Raw genomic sequence first — 21,317 nt, 5'->3', positions numbered from 1 at the left:
ACTTTCTCCCCTTTCCCTCAAAGGATACTACTGGTATCTGGGCAGAGGGGCCTGTCTTTGCCTCTACCCAACCAAACCCTTTTTCCAGTGTAACGTGCAGACCTAGGGGTCTCGCGTTCCCGGCTGTAGCGTTACAAGGGCCAGGTTAGGAGTCAGCGTGCCATGGGAATATGCTCCTCACCCCCCAGACAACGGCCCCACCGGAAAACTACTCCTAAGCAATGTCATGCCCAGTATGTGCAGCACCCACAGAGCATCTGCAGGGGAAGCAGGGATTAAACCTACCACGCCCGCAGTCTCTTCCCAACATTCCTGGAGTTAGCCGCTTGGCAGAAGTGTTGCCAAGGGCCCCCCGTACCGCCTTTTCAGACTTTACCTTTGATCATCAGCAGCTCTGGCTGTGGAGTGCTCCTTCCAGCGTCCCCACCCCCACATCAGGTGGGTGTCATTTGCACCAGGAAGAAAGGGAGGGGACTCTCACCCTGTCTTTAAGGCTTGCAAACATGCACAAAACAAACCCATGCCACTTAAAAACCCTGCACCCCCTCCCAAAAACCTTAGTGCAATAGGGGGCCCAAAGAAAGAAACGGGGGTACCAAGACCTATATCGGGTTAAAACCTCCAGACCACTCCTCGCGTCTCTCCCCCTTTGCCCCCGGCTGGGGGGGGGGGGCGGCGGCTGCTGAGGTTTGAAGGGGAGGGCAGACGGGGCGAACCAGCTCGGCAGCTAGAGAGGGGCTGGAAACAACCGAGACTGAGTGGGGAGTCCGGGCTGGGGGTGGGCTATGGGCAGGCGTCCCAGATTCGGGGGATTGGCATGGAGAGGGGGCCTGGATGGAGCCCAGGCCGCTGGTAGGACTGAGGGTGGGCGGACTGGGTGGGGGAATGCACCATCTCCCCGGCTGTCGCAGCTGCAGGAGAGGTACCCCGGCCCAGGGGCCGAGAGGCAGCCCTCGCCCTCCCCCAGTGCAGACGGGGGAGCCAAGCTGCAGCTGGGGCTGGGGGAAGGAGGCCCGGCTTCCCCCAGCTGGGGAAGGCAAAGGCGCTAACCCGCAGCCCCAAGCACCCAGTGCCGGCTAGGATCCCAGGCTGCTGGGACAAGGGGATGGAGGCTGGGGACACCCTCAGCAGAGACACCCCCCCCCAATGCAGACTAAGAGGGATGCAGCGAAGGAAAACTACCCCCCCGGTGGGGGGTGGGGAAAGACCCACACGAGCAGCTGGCAGGCGGCCCTGTGCTCCCCAATGCAGTCGAGGGGTTGGTGCTGCTAGGACAGACCGGTTTGGAGAGAAGGGACACCCTGGCACCCCAGTTAGGTAGGCTGGAGAGGAACCGGCCCCAAATGCAAGTAAGGAGCTGCCGGTGCTGGAAAATCGCTCTGCGGCAAAACCCCCGCCTGGAGGGGGGACAGGGGGGTGGCAACAAATCAAATGGGGGCAGGGGTTTGCGAGACCCTCCGCGCCACCCGCGCGCCTCGCCGGGGTCCCGGGCTGGGGATGCAACTTACTGTGGCTACGGCACTAGCGCGACTCCCGCAAGGCGTTGCTGGACTGCAGAGGTGGGGAAGCTGCGGGAGAAACTGCGGTTGTCGCCATCTTAGTGCGCTGCCTCCCCTGCCTTCCCCCCAGTGCAGCGTGCAGTTCCCTTGCATAATTGATGACTCTCAGCAGAATGGTTAGGGAGCGTGTCAAAAATCTCTGCACTCGCCTCCATCCCCACACCCTCCCCCCTTGGCAGCCCAGGGATCATGCATCCAGCAACTCGGAATTTGGACGGGAGGGAGGGCTAGGGATTCCAAGGGAGGCGGAGGGTAAGAGGAACCCCCTCTCCAAGTAAAATTCCCCACCAAGTGTTCACTACTATGACAATAGGGGTGGTTCCCCGGGTGTGCACAGTATTGGGTCCTGGGAAGCTGGTGGATCACTTAAGCAGATGGAGATAAATACCTGGATAGATGTGGGGGGGATAGAGGGAATCAACCAACAGAGGAATAGAGGATACTGAAGCCACAGATGAGGAGAGGCCCTGGTGAGATGGGAGTGGATCTCAGAGTCCACAGAATGGAAAAAAGTTTGAGGACCCCAGCTCTGAAACAAGCTGTCACAATAATGCACCTGCTCTCTCTCCCCTGGCCACCAGCCCATAAACTCAGTTCACAGGTTCTAAAAACACTCATTGACTCCTGAACTGGGGACATACCATAGCACCCTCAGCCAGGCTAGGGCAGCACTGGGCAGAATTAAGTTAGTCTGATTTCACAAGGGGTTCATCTGACCCCTTTCAACTCACTGGTCCAAATGGAGAGTGACATCTGATTGAGTATAACTTACAGTTACGGATTTAGCTTGTCTGTAACTCACTGAACTAAGCCAAAATTGATCTGAGCCAGTTGTAACCCAATTTAAGTGTCTTTGCACCAGTTCAACTAAATCAATTTAAAAACTGATTTTGATTAAACCAGTGCAACCCGGGTGTGCAAAAACAAGGCCTTAGTCCACATCAGTAAGTGTCTATAAATCGGCGTAAAGGTGTCCGAGTATAAGGCCTGTCCTACACACAGTTTTTGTACTAGTATAACTAGTACAAAAATGGAGCATTGGGCCAAAAGAAATCTGCTGAGGTTCAACAAGGACAAGTGCAGAGTCCTGCACTTAGGACAGAAGAATCCCATGCACTGCTACAGGCTGGGGACTGACTAGCTAAGCGGCAGTTCTGCAGAAAAGGACCTGGGGATTACAGTGGACAAGAAGCTGGCTATGAGTCAACAGTGTGCCCTTGTTGCCAAGAAGGGTAACGGCATTTTGGGTTGCATTAGTAGGGGCATTGCCAGCAGATCAAGGGAAGTGATTATTCCCCTCTACTCAGCACTTGTGAGGCCACATCTGGAATATTGCATCCAGTTTTGGGCCCCGCCCCGCACTACAGTAAGGATGTGGACAAATTGGAGAGAGTCCAATGAAGGGCAACAAAAATTATTAGGGGGCTGGGGCACAAGACTTATGAGGAGAGGCTGAGGGAACTGGTTTTATTTAGTCTGCAGAAGAGAAGAGTGAGGGGGGATTTGATAGCAGCCTTCAACTACCTGAAGGGGGGTTCCAAAGAGGATGGAGCTCGGCTGTTCTCAGTGGTGGCAGATGACAGAACAAGGAGCAATGGTCTCAAGTTGCAGTGGGGGAGGTCTAGGTTGGATATTAGGAAAAACTATTTCACTAGGAGGATGGTGAAGCACTGGAATGGGTTACCTAGGGAGGTGGTGGAATCTCCATCCTTAGAGGTTTTTAAGGCCTGGCTTGACAAAGCACCGGCTGGGATGATTTAGTTGGGGTTGGTCCTGCTTTGAGCAGGGGGTTGGACTAGATGACCTCTTGAGGTCTCTTCCAACCCTAATCTTTTATGATTCAATTTCAGTTTGAGATGTGATTTTTTTTTTACCGAAATAATTATACCAATGCTACCCCTAGTGTGGATGCAGTTACAGAGGCATAAAGATGTCTTATGCTGGTATAGCTTATTCCCAAACCCATACAGAAATAGCTACACTGGTATAAAAGCATCTATATATTGATACAACTGCAGCCACACCCAGGGATTGTGCTACTTTGCCACCTCACTGTGTACCCCTTTTCCCAGATCATTTATGTATATGTTGAACAGGACTGATCCTAGTAAAGATCCCTGAAGGACCCCACTATTTACACCTCTCCACAGTGAAAACTGACCATTTATTCCTACCCTTTGTTTACTATCATTAAACCAGTTACTGATACATGAGAGGACCTTTCTTCTTGTCCCAAGAGTGCTAACTTTGCTGAAGAGCCTTTGGTGAGGAACCTTGTCAAAGGTTTTCTGAAAGTCCAAGTAACCTTGTCCACATGTTTGTTGAGCCCTTAAAAGAATTATAATAGATTAGTGAGGCATGATTTTCCTTTACAATAGCCATGTTGATTCTTCCCCCAACATATTACATTCATTTATGTGTCAGATCATTCTGTTCTTTACTATAGTTTCAACCAATTTACTTGGTCCTGAGGTTAGGCTTACTGGTCTGTAATTGCCAGGATCCCACCTCTAGAGCCTTATTAAAAATGGCATTATATTAGGTATCCTTCAGTCAACTGGTACAGAGGATGATTTAAGCATTAGGTTACATCCCCCAGTTAGTAATTCTGCAATTTCATATTTGATTTTTTTCAGAACTCTTGTGTGAATACCATCCAGTCCTGGTGACTTATTACTGTTTAATGTATCAATTTTCTCCCAAACCTCCTCTATTGACATCTAAATCTTGAACAATTCCTCAGATTTGCCACCTAAAAAGAATGGCTCAAGTGTGGGAATCTTCCACACATCCTCTGTAGAGAAGACCAATGCACAGAATATGTTTAGCTTCTCTGCAATGACTCTGTCTTTCTTGTGTAATTCTTTAGTACCTTGATCATCCATTGGCCCCACAGATTGTTTGGCAGGCTTCCTGTTTCTGATATACTTAAAATAAATTTGCTGTTAGTTTTTGTGTCTTTTGCTAGTTGCTCTTCAAATTCTTTTTTGACCTGCATATTTATACTTTTGCACTTGACTTGCCAGAGTTCGTGTTCCTTTCTGTTTTCCTCAGTAGGATTTTACTTCCAATTTTTAAAATATATCTCTAACCACCTCTTTTATTCTGTGTTTAGCCATGGTGGCCTTTTTTTTGGTCTTTACTGTTTGTTTGTTTGAATTGGGGTATACATATAGTTAAAGCTTCTATTATGTTTTTAAATAGTTTCCAAGCAGCTTGCAGCCATTCCACTCTTGTGACTGTTCCTTTTAATTTCTCTTTAACTATCCCCCCCCCCCACCATTTTAGTGTAGTTCCCCTTTCTGAAGTTAAATGCTACTGTGGTAGGTTTCTTTGGTATTTTCCCCCCAGAAGGATTTTCAATTTAATTACTTTATGGTCACTGTTACTGAGCAGTTCAGCTACATTCACCTCTTGGTCCAGATCCTATGCACCACTTAAAACTAAATCAAGAATTGCCCGTCCCCTTGTGGGTTCCAGGACTAGCTGCTCCAAGAAGCCGTCATTAATGGTATCTAGAAATTTTCTCTCTGCATCCTGTCCTAAGGTAACATGTTCCCAGTCAATATGGGGATAGTTGAAACCCCCCCATTATTATTGAGTTTTCTGTTTTTGTAGCCTCTCTACATTCCTTTAGCATTTCACAGTCACCATCACCAACCTGGTCAGATGGTCGATTGTATATTCCTACTGCTATACTCTTATTATTCAAACATGGAATTTCTATCCATAAAGATTCTATGGTACTAACTTATTCATTTAAGATTTTTACTAAATTTAACACTGCTTTCTTTCACATATAGTGCCATTTCCCCATCAGTGCAACCTACTCGATCATTCCTACATACTTTGTACCTGGCAATACGATGTCCCATTAATTATCATTGTTCACCAAGTTTCTCCAATACCGATTATATCAATATCCTCATTTAATACCAGGTACTGAAATTCACCCATATTAGTATTTAGACTTCTTGCATTTGTCTACAAGCACTTATAAAATTGGTCAATATTTAGTTGTTTGCCTTCATGTGATGTAATTTAATGGGACTCTTTTCCATTTGACTGTTTTTCTTCAGCTCCTACCAGTAACTTCTAGCTTCTCGATTTTAGTAGGATAAAGGGGACCCCCTTTAATAAATCATCCCCTACCGGATGTGTCTCTCTGAACTGGATGCACCTCTGCACCTGTTGACTTTCCTCCAGCCCTTAATTTCAAAACTCTTCTCTGATCTTTTTAATTTTACATGAATTTGGTTCCATTTTGGTATAGGTGGAGGCCATCCTTCCTGCATAGGCTCCTCCTTCCCCAAAAGGTTCCTCAGTTCCTAATAAGCTTAAATCCCTCCTCCAAATGCCATTGTCTCATCCACATATTGAGAACCTGCAATTCTGCCTAAGTGGCCCTGCACCATCCTACCTTTTCAGCCACCCTAATCTGGGCACCCAAATAGGGACCTGCAGAGCAGGCTGCAAAATTCATTTTCAATTGCATTAACTTTTCCACACCTCACTAAACAGCCCAACCTAATCTCAACAGCACCAACCAACCCAAACAGGATCTCCTATCAACCCAAACCCTTTTGTTTAATATCTTTATTAATGATCTGGAGGATGGTGTGGACTGCACTCTCAGCAAGTTTGCAGATGACACTAAATTAGGAGGCGTGGTAGATACACTAGAGGGTAGGGATCGGATACAGAGGGACCTAGACAAATTAGAAGATTGGGCTGAAAAAAACCTGATGAGGTTCAACAAGGACAAGTGCAGAGTCCTGCACTTAGGACGGAAGAATCCCATGCACTGCTACAGACTAGGGACCGAATGGCTAGGTAGCAGTTCTGCAGAAAAGGACCTAGGGGTCACAGTGGACGAGAAGCTGGATATGAGTCAACAGTGTGCTCTTGTTGCCAAGAAGGCTAACGGCATTTTGGGCTGTATAAGTAGGGGCATTGCCAGCAGATCGAGGAACGTGATCGTTCGCCTTTATTCGACATTGGTGAGGCCTCATCTGGAATACTGTGTCCAGTTTTGGGCCCCACACTACAAGAAGGATGTGGAAAAATTGGAAAGAGTCCAGCGGAGGGCAACAAAAATGATTAGGGGTCTGGAGCACATGACTTATGAGGAGAGGCTGAGGGAACTGGGATTGTTTAGTCTCCAGAAGAGAAGAATGAGGGGGGATTTGATAGCAGCCTTCAACCACCTGAAGGGGGGTTCCAAAGAGGATGGAGCTCGGCTGTTCTCAGTGGTGGCAGATGACAGAACAAGGAGCAATGGTCTCAAGTTGCAGTGGGGGAGGTCCAGGTTGGATATCAGGAAAAACTATTTCACTAGGAGGGTGGTGAAACACTGGAATGCGTTACCTAGGGAGGTGGTGGAGTCTCCTTCCTTGGAGGTTTTTAAGGCCCGGCTTGACAAAGCCCTGGCTGGGATGATTTAGCTGGGAATTGGTCCTGCTTTGAGCAGGGGGTTGGACTAGATGACCTCTTGAGGTCCCTTCCAACTCTGATATTCTATGATTCTATGATTCATAATCCTATAATCTTTTACTTCCAAGGAGATCTCCCAAACCAATTCCCAGATCAGAACAAACATTCTCCTTCTGAGGCAGTCACCCTCTGACAGGAGGCAGACATGACCAGGGAAGTGGGCTACATTTTCTAGCCCTTTCTGGCCAGGTGTGGCTTTCACCCTCACAGACATCAAGATGGCTGAACAAACCAAACTCTACCTCAAAGGTGTCCCTAACCTGCCCTTCCACATCAAGACAAATCTCCTCCCTCCACCATGATGAGTGGATGCTGCCCATCCCCATAGCAATGTAACAAACACGCATGCCCCCCCCCTCCGCCCCAAACACCCACACAGATTTCACTGCCTTTCCTCTGCATAACAGTGCTGCTGGTGGTGCCAGAAGTGGAGCCTCTTAGGATATGTCTACACTGCAGGCAGAGTGTGCCTACCAGGCTGGGTAAACAGACACGCATTTGTTCTGCTCAAGCTAGCACACTAAAAATAGTGTGGAAGCCAAGGCATGGGCTAACCACCCAAGTACAGACTGTGTGAGTGTGTGTGGAGGTGGGAGGGGAGGTTGTAATTCGGTGGCTAGCCCACGCTGCACTGTCCACATTGCTATTTTTAGCATGGTAGTTTGAGCAGAGCTATTGTGTGTCTGTTTACCCAGGCTGGGAGGCATGCTCTCAGCTGCAATGTAGACATACAGGGCTCATGCCTCATGGCTGGAAAGTGTGGGCAAGCCAGATTGGAGTGGAGCTGTAGAAGTGTAGCGGCTGCCAGAAACAGCAGTGCACACACGGCATGCGCTTATACAAAACAAGCACCATGTATGCACACTCACACTTTGGACCTGGGGCTCAGTGCTATACTAACAAAAATTGGATTTCTTTATTAACAGTGTTGGAAGGAGATCTGCAAAGTCAGAAAAGGAAATTAGGTACACAGTACCCATTGAAAGTCAATGGGAGTGGGGCACCTACCCCCATTTGTGCCTGTCAAAACCTCCCTCATTGTGCCTCATGTGTAGCTGGTGTGCACATACTGACAAAGAACTTTTGAAGGACAATGGAATCTCTCCCCTGGCCTATCTAGAAAGCAGAACTGTGCTTTTCATACTTGGTTGAAAAACTCTCCCAGCTTCTCACCTTTCCCACAAATCCTGCTTCTCTTATTATCATACAAAACTTCAGAGATTAAAATGAGCGGGATTCATCCCTTTATATTAACCCTGGTTCTAACCAGATATACCTACATTCAAGGGCAGGGTAGAACCATTACTCAGTGAGGAGGAAAAGACAACAACACAAAATGCAGCAATGGCCGAAGTGTTAAATGCCTTTGTTTGTTCCAGCAAAACGGCTAGCAGCGACTGGCTGACTAACATAGTGAACATCAGTGTACATGGGGTAGGATCTGAAGCAAAAACAGGGAAAGAACAAGTTATGAATTACTTAGGCTATGTCTACACGAGAGACCTTACAGCAGCACAGCTGTACCGATGCACCTGCGCCACTGTAATATCTCCCGTGTAGCCACTCTATGCCGACAGGAGAGAGCTCTCTCATCGACATAATTAATTCACCCCCAATGAGCAGCGGTAGCTATGTGGACAGGAGAGCATCTCCCACCAACCTAGCACTGTACACACCGGCGCTTTTGTCAGTGTAACTTACGTTGGTCAGGGATGTGTTTTTTTCACACTCGACTGACAAATGTTTTACCGACAAAATTGCTAGTGTAGACATAGCCTTAGACAAGGTAGATGTCTTCCCGTTGCCAGGGTCTGATTAAATACATCCTAGAATACTTAAGGAACTGTCTGAAGAGATCTCTGAACCATTAGTGATTATCTTTGAGAAATCGTGAAGGATGGAAGAGATCCCAGAGGGCTGGAAAAGGGCAAATATAGTACGTATCTAGGAAAAGGGGAATAAGGACAGCACAGGGAATTATAGACCAGTCAGCTTAACTTCAATACCTGGAAAGATAATGGAGCAAATAATCAAACAAACAATCAATTTACAAGCACCTAGAAAATAATAAGGTGATAAGGAACAGTCAACATAGATTTGTCAAGAACAAATCATGTCAAACCAACCGAATATCCTTCTTTGACAGGGTAATAAACTTTTTCTTTTTTTGGGGGGGGGGGGGGGAGAGAGGGGGAGGTAGATATGATCTATCTTGACTTTAAGAAAGGCTTTTGATACTGTCTTAGGTGATCTTCTCATAAACAAACTAGGGAAATATAGCCTAGACAAATCTACTATAAGATGGAGGCACAACTGGGTGTAAAACTATACTCAGAGTAGTTACCAATGGTTCATAGTCAAGCTGGAAGGGCACACTGAATGGGGTAGCATAGGAATCTGTTCTGGGTCCATTTTTATTCAATATCTTCTCTCTATGATATTATCCAAATAATTTATGAACCCTTATAGAGTTTATGAACTATAAGATGGTATGGGTTGCAAGCATTTTGGAAGACAGGATTAGAATTCAAAGTGATTTTGACAAATCGGAGAAATAATCTGAAATAAATAGGATTACATTCAATAAGTCAAATGCAAAATACTACACTTAGGAAGGAATAATTAATTACACACATAGGAAACGGGAAATGACTGTCTAGCAAGGAGTACTGCACAAAAGGATCTGGGAGTTATAGTTAAGGCTAAGATTTAGTCACAGGTATTTTTGGTAAAAGACATGGACAAGTCACAGGCAGTAAATAAAAATTCACAGCCCATGACCTGTCCATGACTTTTACCAAACATACCCATGACTAAGGGCATATCTACACTGGAATCTTCAAACCGCTGCTGCGAAAATGCTCCCATGGCAGCGCTTTGAAGTGCGAGTGTGGTCGCATGCGAGCGCTGGGAGAAAGCTCTCCCAGCACTCAAGGTAATCCACCTCCACAAGGGGATTAGCTCCGAGCACTGGGAGCGTGGCTCCCAGGGCTCAGAGCCTGTCTACACGAGTGCTTTAAAGCGCTCAGACTTGCTCGGGGGGGGGGGGGTGATTTTTCACACCCACAAGCCAGCAAGTTAGAGCGCTATAAAATGTAAGTGTAGACAAGCCCTAAATCTTTACTTCGGGACCCTGCTGCTCCAGCTGCCCTGAAGTCAACTGCACCAGCTGCTGCAGAAGTCACGGAAAGTCACAGAATCTGTGACTTCCACTACCTCCATGAAAGAATCCCAGCCTTAGTTATAGTGGATCACAAAACTACATAAGACAACAATGTAATATTGCAAAAAAAGCAAACATCATTCTGTAATGTTTCAGCAGGTGTATTGTAAGCAAGACACAAGAAGTAATTCTTCCACTCAGCACTGATAAAGCCTCAACTGGAATACTGTGTCCAGTTCTGGGCACCACACTTCCAGAAAGTTGTGGAAAAACTGGAGAAAGTCCAGATGAGAGCAACAAAAAATTATTAAAGCTCTAGAAAATATGACCTACATAGAAATATTGAAAAAAACTGGGTTGGAGAAGCAGAGACTGAGGTTGACAAGATAACTGCCTTCAAGCAAATAAGATGTTGTTATAAAGAGGAGGGTGATCAATTGTTCTCCTTAACCACTGAGGACAGGACAAGCAGCAATGGGCTTAAATTGCAGCAGGGGAAATTTAGGTTGGACATTAGGAAAAACTTCTTAACTGTAAGGATAAGTAAGCACAGGAACAAATTAGGGAGGTTGTGGAATCTCTGTCACTGCGGGTTTTTAAGAACAGATTAGACAAACACCTGTCAGGGATAGTCTAGATAATATTTAGTCCTGCCTCAGTGCAGAGGACTGGACAAGATGCCTATCAAGGTCCCTTCCAGTCCTATATTTCTATGATTCACAGATGGATTTTGGAGTTAGAAGGTACCCGGATGATAATCTAGTCTGACCTCCAGCATAACACTGGCCATAGAACCTCAGCCAGTGACTTCTGGATGAGCTAGATCTTTCAGAAAGACACCCATTCTCTATTTTAAAGACTTCAGGTAATGGAGAATCCACCACAACTGTTGATAAGTTGTTCCAATGGATAATTACCCACACTGTTCAAAATTTGTGCCTTATTTCTAATTTGGCTTTTTCTAACTTCAACCATTGAGTCTTGTACATTTGTCTGCTGCATTAAAGAGCATTCCAGCATCACACATTTATTGAGTCTAGCTACTTAAAAATAAAAAAATGGGGGTTTCAAAAACTAGTCTGATGTTTAGTATGGAAAATACTAGGGTTACAAATTATATATATTTTAAAACCATTATCTCCCTAATATATATTGTGCCACATCATGTGTCTTATGAAAACTGGCCAGTTGTACATTCATACATTCAATATATTCAGGTTATTCCCACATATATGTGCAATACTTTGGAGAACACTTGCAAAATAACTGGAAGACATATGTTAGTGCTTGCTGATGAAAAGCTCCCTCACTGTGGATATAAATGGATTTAACAGTTTAGACGACCTGGATCTTCTTTTCGCATCCTCCGAAGAGAACTCCTCTAATCCACAAGAGCTACATACACCATAGTCAATTCCTGTGTCATCATGATCTCAAACCCTGCCATCTCATCTCCCTTTTTGTCACCTCACCTTCAGAAATAAAACAGAATTTAAGAACTTTCCACAACATACCTGAAGCAGGTCTTTAGCCATTAGATCAGACAGAAGGCAAACAGAGTATAAGCTCCTTGGTGTGTCTCTCATTTATGACATGCTTGTACAGTGTGTAGCACAAGGGAGCTATGCCCTGGTGGGGCCCTCTCGGTGCTTGTACCAGAGTATAAATGTTTAACAACCACCAAGACTAGAACTATTACAGCATTTTCTCCTTCCCAGGATACATTCACCACCTTCACTCAAAGTTTTACAAGCTTCAGCATTAAAACCCAACATCCTGAGCTGTTCAAAATCCAACTTGAGTTGTTTGAGGTTTCCATGGATTTTGTTACTTCAATGAAAGTTTTAATAAAATTTTAATTTCAACCCACCCATCTCCATTGAGCCACCCCCAAAAAAGGAGGGAGGTACTTTTTGATTGTTTTTTCCTATCCTGTTTTTCAACTAGCTCTACCTACCACCAGTACCTTCAGCTTACTTAGAACATATCAAGGTTTATAGGAAGCCGTAATCTTTGGGTACAGTACCTTAGAAAGGTCAGGTCTGGATTGTTGTTTAAGTCAGTGGTTCTCAAACTAGGGCCGCCGCTTGTTCAGGAAAAGCCCCTGGCAGGCCAGGCAGGTTTGTTTACCTGCCGTGTCCGCAGGTTCAGCCGATCGCAGCTCCCAGTGGCCGCGGTTCAAAAAGTACTTGGTCCTGCTAATGAAGGCAGGGGACTGGACTCGATGACCTTTTGGGGTCCCTTCCAATTCTATGAGATAGATAGATATATCTATCTCTACCTATATCTATATCTATTATCCCTCGGCCTGCACCGCTTCCCACAGCTCCCATTGGCCTGGAGCGGCAAACCATGGCCACTGGTAGCTGCGATCTGCTGAAGCGGCAGGTAAACAAACCAGCCCGGCCCACCATGGGCTTTCCCTGAACAAGCAACGGCCCTAGTTTGAGAACCACTGGTTTAAGTTACTCTCTAAAATTAAAGAGTTAATTTTTCCAAAGCTCCCACATGACTTTTGACCTTATATCCTATTGTATTTCCATTAGACTAAACTTTGAACCTACCCTGTTTCCCCGAAAATAAGACAGTATCTTATATTAATTTTTGCTCCCAAAGATGCGCTAGGTCTTATTTTCAGGGGATGTCTTATTTTTCAGAAATGAAAAATGCCTTATTATCGGTGGATGCCTTATTATCGGGGAGGTCTTATTATCGGGGGGATGCCTTATATTACAACGAGAGGCAAAACTGTAAGTAGGCCTTATTTTCGGAGGATGTCTTATTTTCGGGGAAACAGGGTACTAACTTATAAACTGCCATACGTATCACTGTCTATTAAGAGAGTCTACAGACATCTCTCTTCTATAGAGCAATCTCATAACCAGTAGTGATGATGGCAATTACGGTCAGTTGGGGAGGATGTTTTTGTGATATTTTTAGTATTACTTAACATTTATATTTGTCTGGAGATGTACTAAATTCATTTTGTTTTGTTCAAGAAAAGAACCAATCCATTCACTAGTATTATTATTATTATTATTATTAAAGATTTCTATAATGGCAGCACCCAGAAGATGCAGTCAGGAGCTGGGCTCCGTTGTGCTAGGCACTGCACAGACAGAAGTAGACATGATCTCTGCCCTGAAGAGCTTAAAGTTTTCTTTTTTATTATTATTATTATTTTTACAAACTGCAACTTGATGACAATTTTAAAAGGGAGTCACAAAATATCTAAGGTAATTTGGCACATTAATGATTTGCCATTTTCCCCTCAATTCCACCATAATCCACAAAGAATAACTTCTAGCATCAATCCTTCAAGATAATTGGATCTAATCAACACCACTGTTGGTCCCAGTGGAGATACCCAAAACTGAATAGACCTGGATGCTAAAATCCCCCACCCACTCCACATACCCCATGGAGATGATTCCAGTTTCAAATCCAGTCCTTTTGCCTCAAGTACATAGAAATTGCAGAGGCTAGCACCAGATGCTTCACAGGAAGGTGCAAGAAACCCCACAGTAGGCATGTGGGATAATCTGCCTCCCAGGAAGGTCTCAGCTTTCCCACCCACCAGAATTTTCAAGATTTCAGCCAGAAAAAATTCCCATCCCAAATTGAGATGAAAAGTCAAAATCTCAAAAATTTTCATGAACCTAAAATCTGAAAACATTTTGGATGGAGTCAATCTATAGAATACATATATTTATATTGTGTGTTTACTATAAATTAACAAATTTTGAAATGAAGTCAGTTTGAAGAAGGAAAAAATATTTTTAAAGTGTTGAAACAGGATCTTTTGATGATTTCAAAATTTTTGAAAAAATTTTTTGAAATGGGAAATTTGTCAAAATTGCCCCTTTCCCACAGTTTCTGTTTTGACAAATTAGTATTTTCCAACAGAAAATGCATTCCACTGAAAAATTCCTGACCATCTCTAAACCCAATCCTAATAGGTATAAAATTAAATTAAATGGAGACACAGGGGCTAAACTGTTTTTTAAAGGCCTGTTTTTAAAAGCTCCACAATGCACAGGAATGTGGGGTGGGGTGGCAGGAGAGGAGGGGTTTCTCTAAAAGGTACCAGCATGGCTTTGTCTGTCAGACACAATACCTCTCTGAATCCCAGCCAGTTTAGAGAGAGAAAAATAAACACGGACAACTGTATTATAAAAGTAATGAATCAAAGGGGAACTCCCAGTGTGTGAAAGACACCTCTCACCAGCGCTAATAAGTACTGCCAGCTGCCACTGCCAAGCACCCTCAGGCCCTGTCCTGAAAACGCTAGCCTGCTTATCACTGAATTCCATAGGACTACTCATGCGAGTGAAGTTAAGCATGGGCATTTGCAGGGGCAGGGCTTAGGCACCCAAGTCACCTTTTGAAGGAGGTCCCCAAGTTCAGGTACTTCCTGACTAAGAGATCAAGGGTGAAATCCTGGCTCTATTGAAGACTGGCAAAATTCCCATTGACTTAGTAGGGCTAGGATTTCACCTCAAACCTCTAAGGTGTTGAGCACCCACTGACTTCATTGTGAGTTGAAGGGACTCAGCCCCAATCAGGAGGTTCTCAGCACTTGGCAGGATTTGACTCCAAGTCCTCTGGTAGGTTTGTACCGATTCTCGGTGGCCTGTCATCTTAGTGCCAACTTCTCAGTCTTGGGTTTGCCTCAAAAGGAGAGGAGTGGGATCAAGAGATTTGGGATTTGTATGCTTCTACTCCCAATGTGGCCAATGAGATTTTGACTCATTAACTGAGCTTCTCTGTGACTCACTTTGCCCAGTTATAAAACTGACACAATCCTTCCCTCTTCACAGACCTAAGGCAGTTCAGTGTTTACAAGACACCCAGATCCTTGGACGAAAGGTATAAAGCATAGTATATACTGTGATCCAAGGACAAGCTTTCACTCCCTAGGATTCTAAGACTTCTGGAATGTATTTGTCTATGTATAATTCAGTGCGTCTTCAAAATAGATTCCACAACCCAATTTCCAACCCAATATATTATTTATGGACATGCCTTTCCAGTGAAGCCCAGTTTCCAAGTATGGCCACAGACACACCAAGCTGTCATCCAGAGAACTACTTCACTACACAGTAATGTCCATCTCAAGGGCATAAGCTTGTGTTAACAGGAGAGGGGTAGAAATTTAGTTGCAAGTACAGCGGTCATCACCAATGGAGCCTTTTTTGTTGTTGTTAACTAGCAAATTACTCACACAATAAATATACTGACAAAGAAATAAATTATCACACACACACCCATCTCTTTCAGTTATTGGAATCTTAGGTTTTACTTGTAACAGCACATCATACCTATTCAGAAAAGTTTGATTTTAATCTTTTTCCCCTCCCCACCCTTTGTTGGTCTATTTAGAATATAGTTCTTAAGGACATGGATTATCTCTCACTACATTTCTGTGCAGCACCCAACACAATGGGGCCATGATCTCAGCTGGCACCTGTAGGTGCTGCTGCTGCAATACAAATGTTGTATTGAAAAGTCCAACTCATTGAACATTATTTTAAAGATGTTCTACCTGGTAGTGAAATGGAGACAAGAGGCCTTTCTTTCAGGAAGCAATGCAATGTTTGGGACATGTGTCTATCCAAGGGCTAGCAGCAAAGCCAGAAATAGTAGCACCAGCAGGTCAAATTTCAAATCCAGGGGTTGGCTTATTGCTCCTGAGTCCAAGCACAATCCCCAAGAAGCTCAAAAGCGGCCATTGCCAGCAGATCAGACTGAGCATTGATGGGACTCCCAAGAGAGCCTTTTACAAGGTCCTCCAGCAAGGGTTGGGGCAGGAAACGAGAGTGAATTCACTTTTATAAGGGATTAAAATGCATTCATAAATGCCTGTTGACTGATGGAGGGATCTGATGGCCTGGCACAGTTCACCATGCCTGAGACAGCGGTCAGGCAGCATGTTTTATGGAGAGGAAATGTGGTCAAGAGGACAAAAAACACTGGCCTGGGAAGCAGGAGCTTTGGGCTCTATTTCTAGCTCTGCTGTGTAACCTTGGACAAGTAAATTTCCCTCTTTGTGCTTCTCTTTCCCTCTCCCATCCTTTGTCTCTCTATTTAGATTGAAAGCTCCTCAGGGCAGGGGCCACCTCTTAATATGTGCACGGGCAGTGCCTGGCACAATGGGACCCTGATCTCAATTGCTGCATATAGACACTAATGTGATAGAAATAATTAAAGAATATGTTCAATGAGAGTTGTTAGTTTATCCACATGGTGTACTTAACTAATTCTGCATAAAAACTTCATCTATGCCTAGTGTTTCCCTCCTTGACCATGGATGCCACACCATTTCCCTCTCCAACTTCATTTTCCTCCTCAGTACCAACCCTCTTCCTGCAAAGCATCATCCAGGAGTCAATCCCTGCCCCAGAGAATCTGCAATCCAAATGAATGAGAGAAAACTTGGACTAGGGGATAGAGCACTGAATGGAGAGTTGGAAGTCCTGGATTCTGTTCCCAGCTCTGTTATTGACTTGCTGTGTAAATTTGGGTAAGTTGCTTCACTTGCTGTCCCTCTATTCCCCCTCCCATCTTTTATCTGTCTTGTCTATTTTGACTGTAAGTTCTTTGCAGCAGGGACAGTCTCTCACTATGTGTCTGTGCAGAGTCCAGCACAATGGGGCGCTGAGCTTAGACAAGGCCTCTAGGGCCTACTGTAATACAAACAACAAAATACATGCAATGACTACTTGGAGCTTCATGCAGAGTAAAGACAGAATTTGGATCCTCTTGCTACCAACTCACAGACTCCTGCCACTCAAGCTTATGAAGAATCACCATTACCTGACAGCAGAATAGGGCCTATGACTCATAGCTGAGCAACGCTGATTCTACCCACACAACTAGCCAATTCATTACAATACTGATCACATAACACCAGCTTTTTTCCCGCTCCACTATAAAGGGACAGAAGAAAGAGATACAGCCCGACTAGAAAGAAAGCTAGAACTTTTGTTTTGGACGGGGGCTGGGTGCATGCACAGTGCGGAGGGATTTAAAAAGGGAACATCTTGAAAAGCACAGTAAGATCCAAGATGGCAAAGGTGTATTTATGAGCCGTTCTTCCCAAAATTGCCAATTCAGCATGGACGAGGGACAGATGGCAGCAAGATTTATTGAAGTTTTCAAAGAGCTGTTCTGGGGAAGACAGGTGGGCCCAGCAGAGGAGGTGCAGCCTAGATAGTGGCAGCATGTGAGCAGCATGCTTCCCCCACCAGGTGTGTAGAAAGGAGAACCCTCTCCCTTGGCACAGATAAGTAGGTGCCACAGCTATGCAAGAGCATGCCCACTACACTGAACTTCATTCCTTTATGGCTCACTGAATCCTCATAAACACCTCTGCTCTTGTGGAGTTCAGTCAGCTGCCCAGACGAAGCACATTTCCACAATAAACCCCCATCCAGTTTCTTTTGTCTGCCAGATTAGGTATCTGCAAAGCCCAAGAGGCAACATTTTAAGCAAACACCTTCATGCTTTCTCCCATGCTGCCCCTCACACTTTTGAGAAGCTCCCCATTAACACACACAAAGCTACTCAATTGTCCTCCCTCAAATTCCTTCTGAAAACTCTCCTTTGTCATGATGTCTGCAAAACACTTTACAAGGGCTAGGCAACTGGCGTGCTGAGACTGCAGTCTACCATGCTGACCAACAGGGTCTCTGTTTCCTTGTGCACCCCCATCTGTCTGTCTGCACTTTTCCCCTGGCTTATAGTTAGATTGGAAGCTCTTTAGTGCAGAGCCCATCTTTTTGTGTTGGGTTTGTACAGCACCTAGCACAATGGGGTTCTGGTCCATGTTACCTCAATACAGATAATAACTTAGGGGGGTTATGGTAACCCTCCTGACCTGCCCTCCTTGCCTGCTCCATGGGTAGGGAGAGGACATCTGTCTCCAATGACATCAGCCTGGCACCCTTCCTGGGTGGTGATAAAAAAGAAACCCCTCCATCACATGGGGAAAAATCACTTTGGTAGATTTGTAACCATGCCAGCTGCTAGGCATTTTCTCTCATTCCCTTTTTGAGTATCTAATTAATCAAGGGGCAGAGTGTTTCCTCTTGCTGAAAGTGTGAAGTTCCCATTAGGATTATTGCAAGTGTTATATGCAAGTATCAAGGGAAGAATAAAATCCAAGTATTTGCTAGTGCCTGTTTCTCTGCTGTTAAAATACTTGGCTGCTGCTGATCATTTTGCTGTCTACATATTATACCAGCCACCTAACTTCTCACATCAAATCCCAGCAACATAGTAAATGGATCACCAGAACCACTGCAGGTTTAATCACAAACAAGGACAGCTACTGCTAGTTGTAGAATAATTAAAAAATACATAAATAAGTAAGCAAGCAAGAAGGTTAGTGGAAGAGAATGTAGGCTGCACATACATATAAATACTAGATTAAAGAAAGTGAATTCAGTAAAGCCTGAGAGAGCTTTTATACATTCCAGAATCTAGTTTCCTCAAGAAAAGTGAACTATAAATGATCTTCAGAAAATATTAAAGTTAGCAAGTTTACCACATGCCTTTCAAGTAATGAGGGCTCACTGCCTGAAACTGGAAGCCACGAGCACTGTATATCAGAGATATTTATCCAAGTCTTTTTATTCTGGCACAATGTGTAGCCAGCACAACAGTTTACTCAGCTCAGCAATGCTGGTGGTGAAGTGCTTTAGAAGTGCTCAACTATTCAGAGGTTTCATGATGCTCTATAAGGAGTCAAGAACCATTTTTAAGGAAGGCTGCTAAACCTAGTCAAATATGATACTGAAGACAGTATTACAATGCCAGGTTGCCGTAAGTAATAAAATACTTAAGACAGACACATGAAGAGAACATGTTAAAAATGCTCAGCAGAGATAGGTCAGTATCATCACCACGTTACAGACGGAGAAACTGAGGCAGGGTGGGGTATTGACTCACTCAAAATTATACAGGGAGGCAGGGAAGAACTGGGAATAGAACCCAGGACGTCCAGCTCCCATGACCCTATTCAGTGAACCAAATTTAGAGATGGAGAAAAGTCCTCTTTGATCATCAAATAATAATAATAGGGTCCATGGGTTCTCAAACTTAGGGTTGCAATCTCCCTCCCTTTCTTTACTGGATAGGAATGGTTGGGGCGGGGGAAATGATTCTGAAACTTTTGGTTGTAACATGGGGTCACAATCTGAAAATGTTGAAATCCACTAATATTCCCCATTCACCTGGAAATGCAGGACTGTTTGCTGACGAAAAGCTGCAAGGACAGTGCTTTGTCCAGACGTGAGGATTTTTTTTTTTAAATATGCTGATCCAACAAGCTCCCAATGCCAGTACAAAGATGAGAGACAATAGTCAGCTTATTATGTTAAGCTAAATTGACTGTCCATCCCAAAACAGACTCAAAATTATTCCCCCAGCTGAACACAATCAAAGGTGAATGCCTGAATTAATAGACCATGCCACGCAGGCCAAATTGACTTGGAGATTGCTTTCTACACTACAGATACTACTGTATTGGGAGACCCGGTTGTTTCCAGACATTGATAAAAACTTTAATTCATTCCTTCACTGTCAAAAGGACATTACCTTGTTTCAACCATTCCAGTCCAGTATTTATGGTGCCCCCATTACAACGGTATCTGAGTATCACGAACACTGCTGAGGACCTGAACACGGTTGCACTGCTATAGCCATGAATCCAATGACAAGAGGTTACGTCTTCACTGACATATTTTTTTGAACAGCAAGACAGCTAATGGGCATTAGTTAAATCCTACTGAAGATAAGGCACAGGTAGTTTTTATTATGATGTAGCTAGGCCAGGTCAACACTACAACCCGCATCTTAGGCTAGGTCTATACTACCCGCCTGAATAGGCAGGTAGAAATCGACCTCTCGGGGATCGATTTATCGCGTCCCGTCGGGACGCGACAATCGATCCCCGAATCGGCGCTCTAACTCCACCAGCGGAGGTGGTAGTAAGCGCCGCCGACAGAATGCCGCAGAAGTCGATTTTGCCGCCGTCCTCACAACGGGGTAAGTCGGCTGCGATACGTCAAATTCAGCTACGCTATTCACGTAGCTGAATTTGCGTATCTTAAATCGACTCCCCCCTGTAGTGTAGATGTACCCTGAGATTGAGGCCACTTTGTTACATCACGGTAAAAATTACCTGAGCCTTGTCTCCACTAGGATTTTACAGTGAGATAGCTAACATGTTTGCTATCTCACTATAAAGTCTCACCCCTTTTTAGCAGTGAAAACATAAGCACAAGGTCTAAGCCTGTTTCTAAAAGGTGTTAAGAGCTTGTCCCCACTGCAAAGTTAACTCTAGTTATAACCTGAATCCTGTCCATACACAAAAACCCTTAATCTGAGTGTAGTGATGCTTTCCCTTGAGTTGGCTGGTCAATGAGGGGGTACAGGCTACAGCCTGAGTTAGCACAACTCGTCATCTGCTAACACAACTGCTCTGTGTTGCTTGAGTGTTATTTCACAGTACAGAGACTCTCATTTGAGTGAGGCTAACTTAAGAGGAGTTGACTTAAGTGTAGATAACTTGAGCTAGGACATGTCTTAACTGAGGAGCTGAGTTCCCCCAGAATATCAGGAAACCTTAACGTTAAATTCTCTAGCTGGAAATATCCTCTTAGAATGGCGCATGCAGCTTTAGGGATGACAGGAATCAGAGTCTTAGTTTAGAAGGTGGAGTAGATTACATTGGGATATGTAACCAAGGGTATGTCTACACTACGGGATTAATCCGAATTTATATAATTCGAATTTTGGAAACAGATTGTATAAAGTCGAATGTATGCGGCCACACTAAGCACATTAATTCGGCGGTGTGCGTCCATGTACCGGGGCTAGCGTCGATTTCCAGAGCGTTGCACTGTGGGTAGCTATCCCATAGTTCCCGCAGTCTCCTCCGCCCATTGGAATTCTGGGTTGAGATCCCAATCCCTGATGGGGCCAAAAACATTGTCGTGGGTGGTTCTGGGTACATCCTCCCCCCTCTCCAGGGAAGCAACGGCAGACAACCATTTTGCGCCTTTTTCCTGGGTGAACAGTGCAGACGCCATACCACA

At 44.7% G+C, this 21,317-nt stretch overlaps 1 protein-coding gene across 1 annotated transcript in view; it reads right to left on the bottom strand.

Moving 5' to 3' along the window:
- Positions 1-1,592, bottom strand: part of SCN8A (sodium voltage-gated channel alpha subunit 8) — a 120,877-nt gene extending 119,285 nt beyond the window's left edge. The window contains exon 1 of the mRNA XM_054012525.1: positions 1,509-1,592. The gene's annotated coding sequence lies outside the window, so the exon portion shown is untranslated. The remainder of the gene's footprint in view (positions 1-1,508) is intronic.
- Positions 1,593-21,317: the final 19,725 nt, after the last annotated feature.

The sequence above is a fragment of the Malaclemys terrapin genome, chromosome 23, assembly GCF_027887155.1.
Source record: "Malaclemys terrapin pileata isolate rMalTer1 chromosome 23, rMalTer1.hap1, whole genome shotgun sequence".
Classification (NCBI taxonomy): Eukaryota; Metazoa; Chordata; order Testudines; family Emydidae; genus Malaclemys; species Malaclemys terrapin.
Note: the sequence above shows the minus strand (reverse complement) of the source record. Positions and strands in the feature narration are given on the sequence as shown.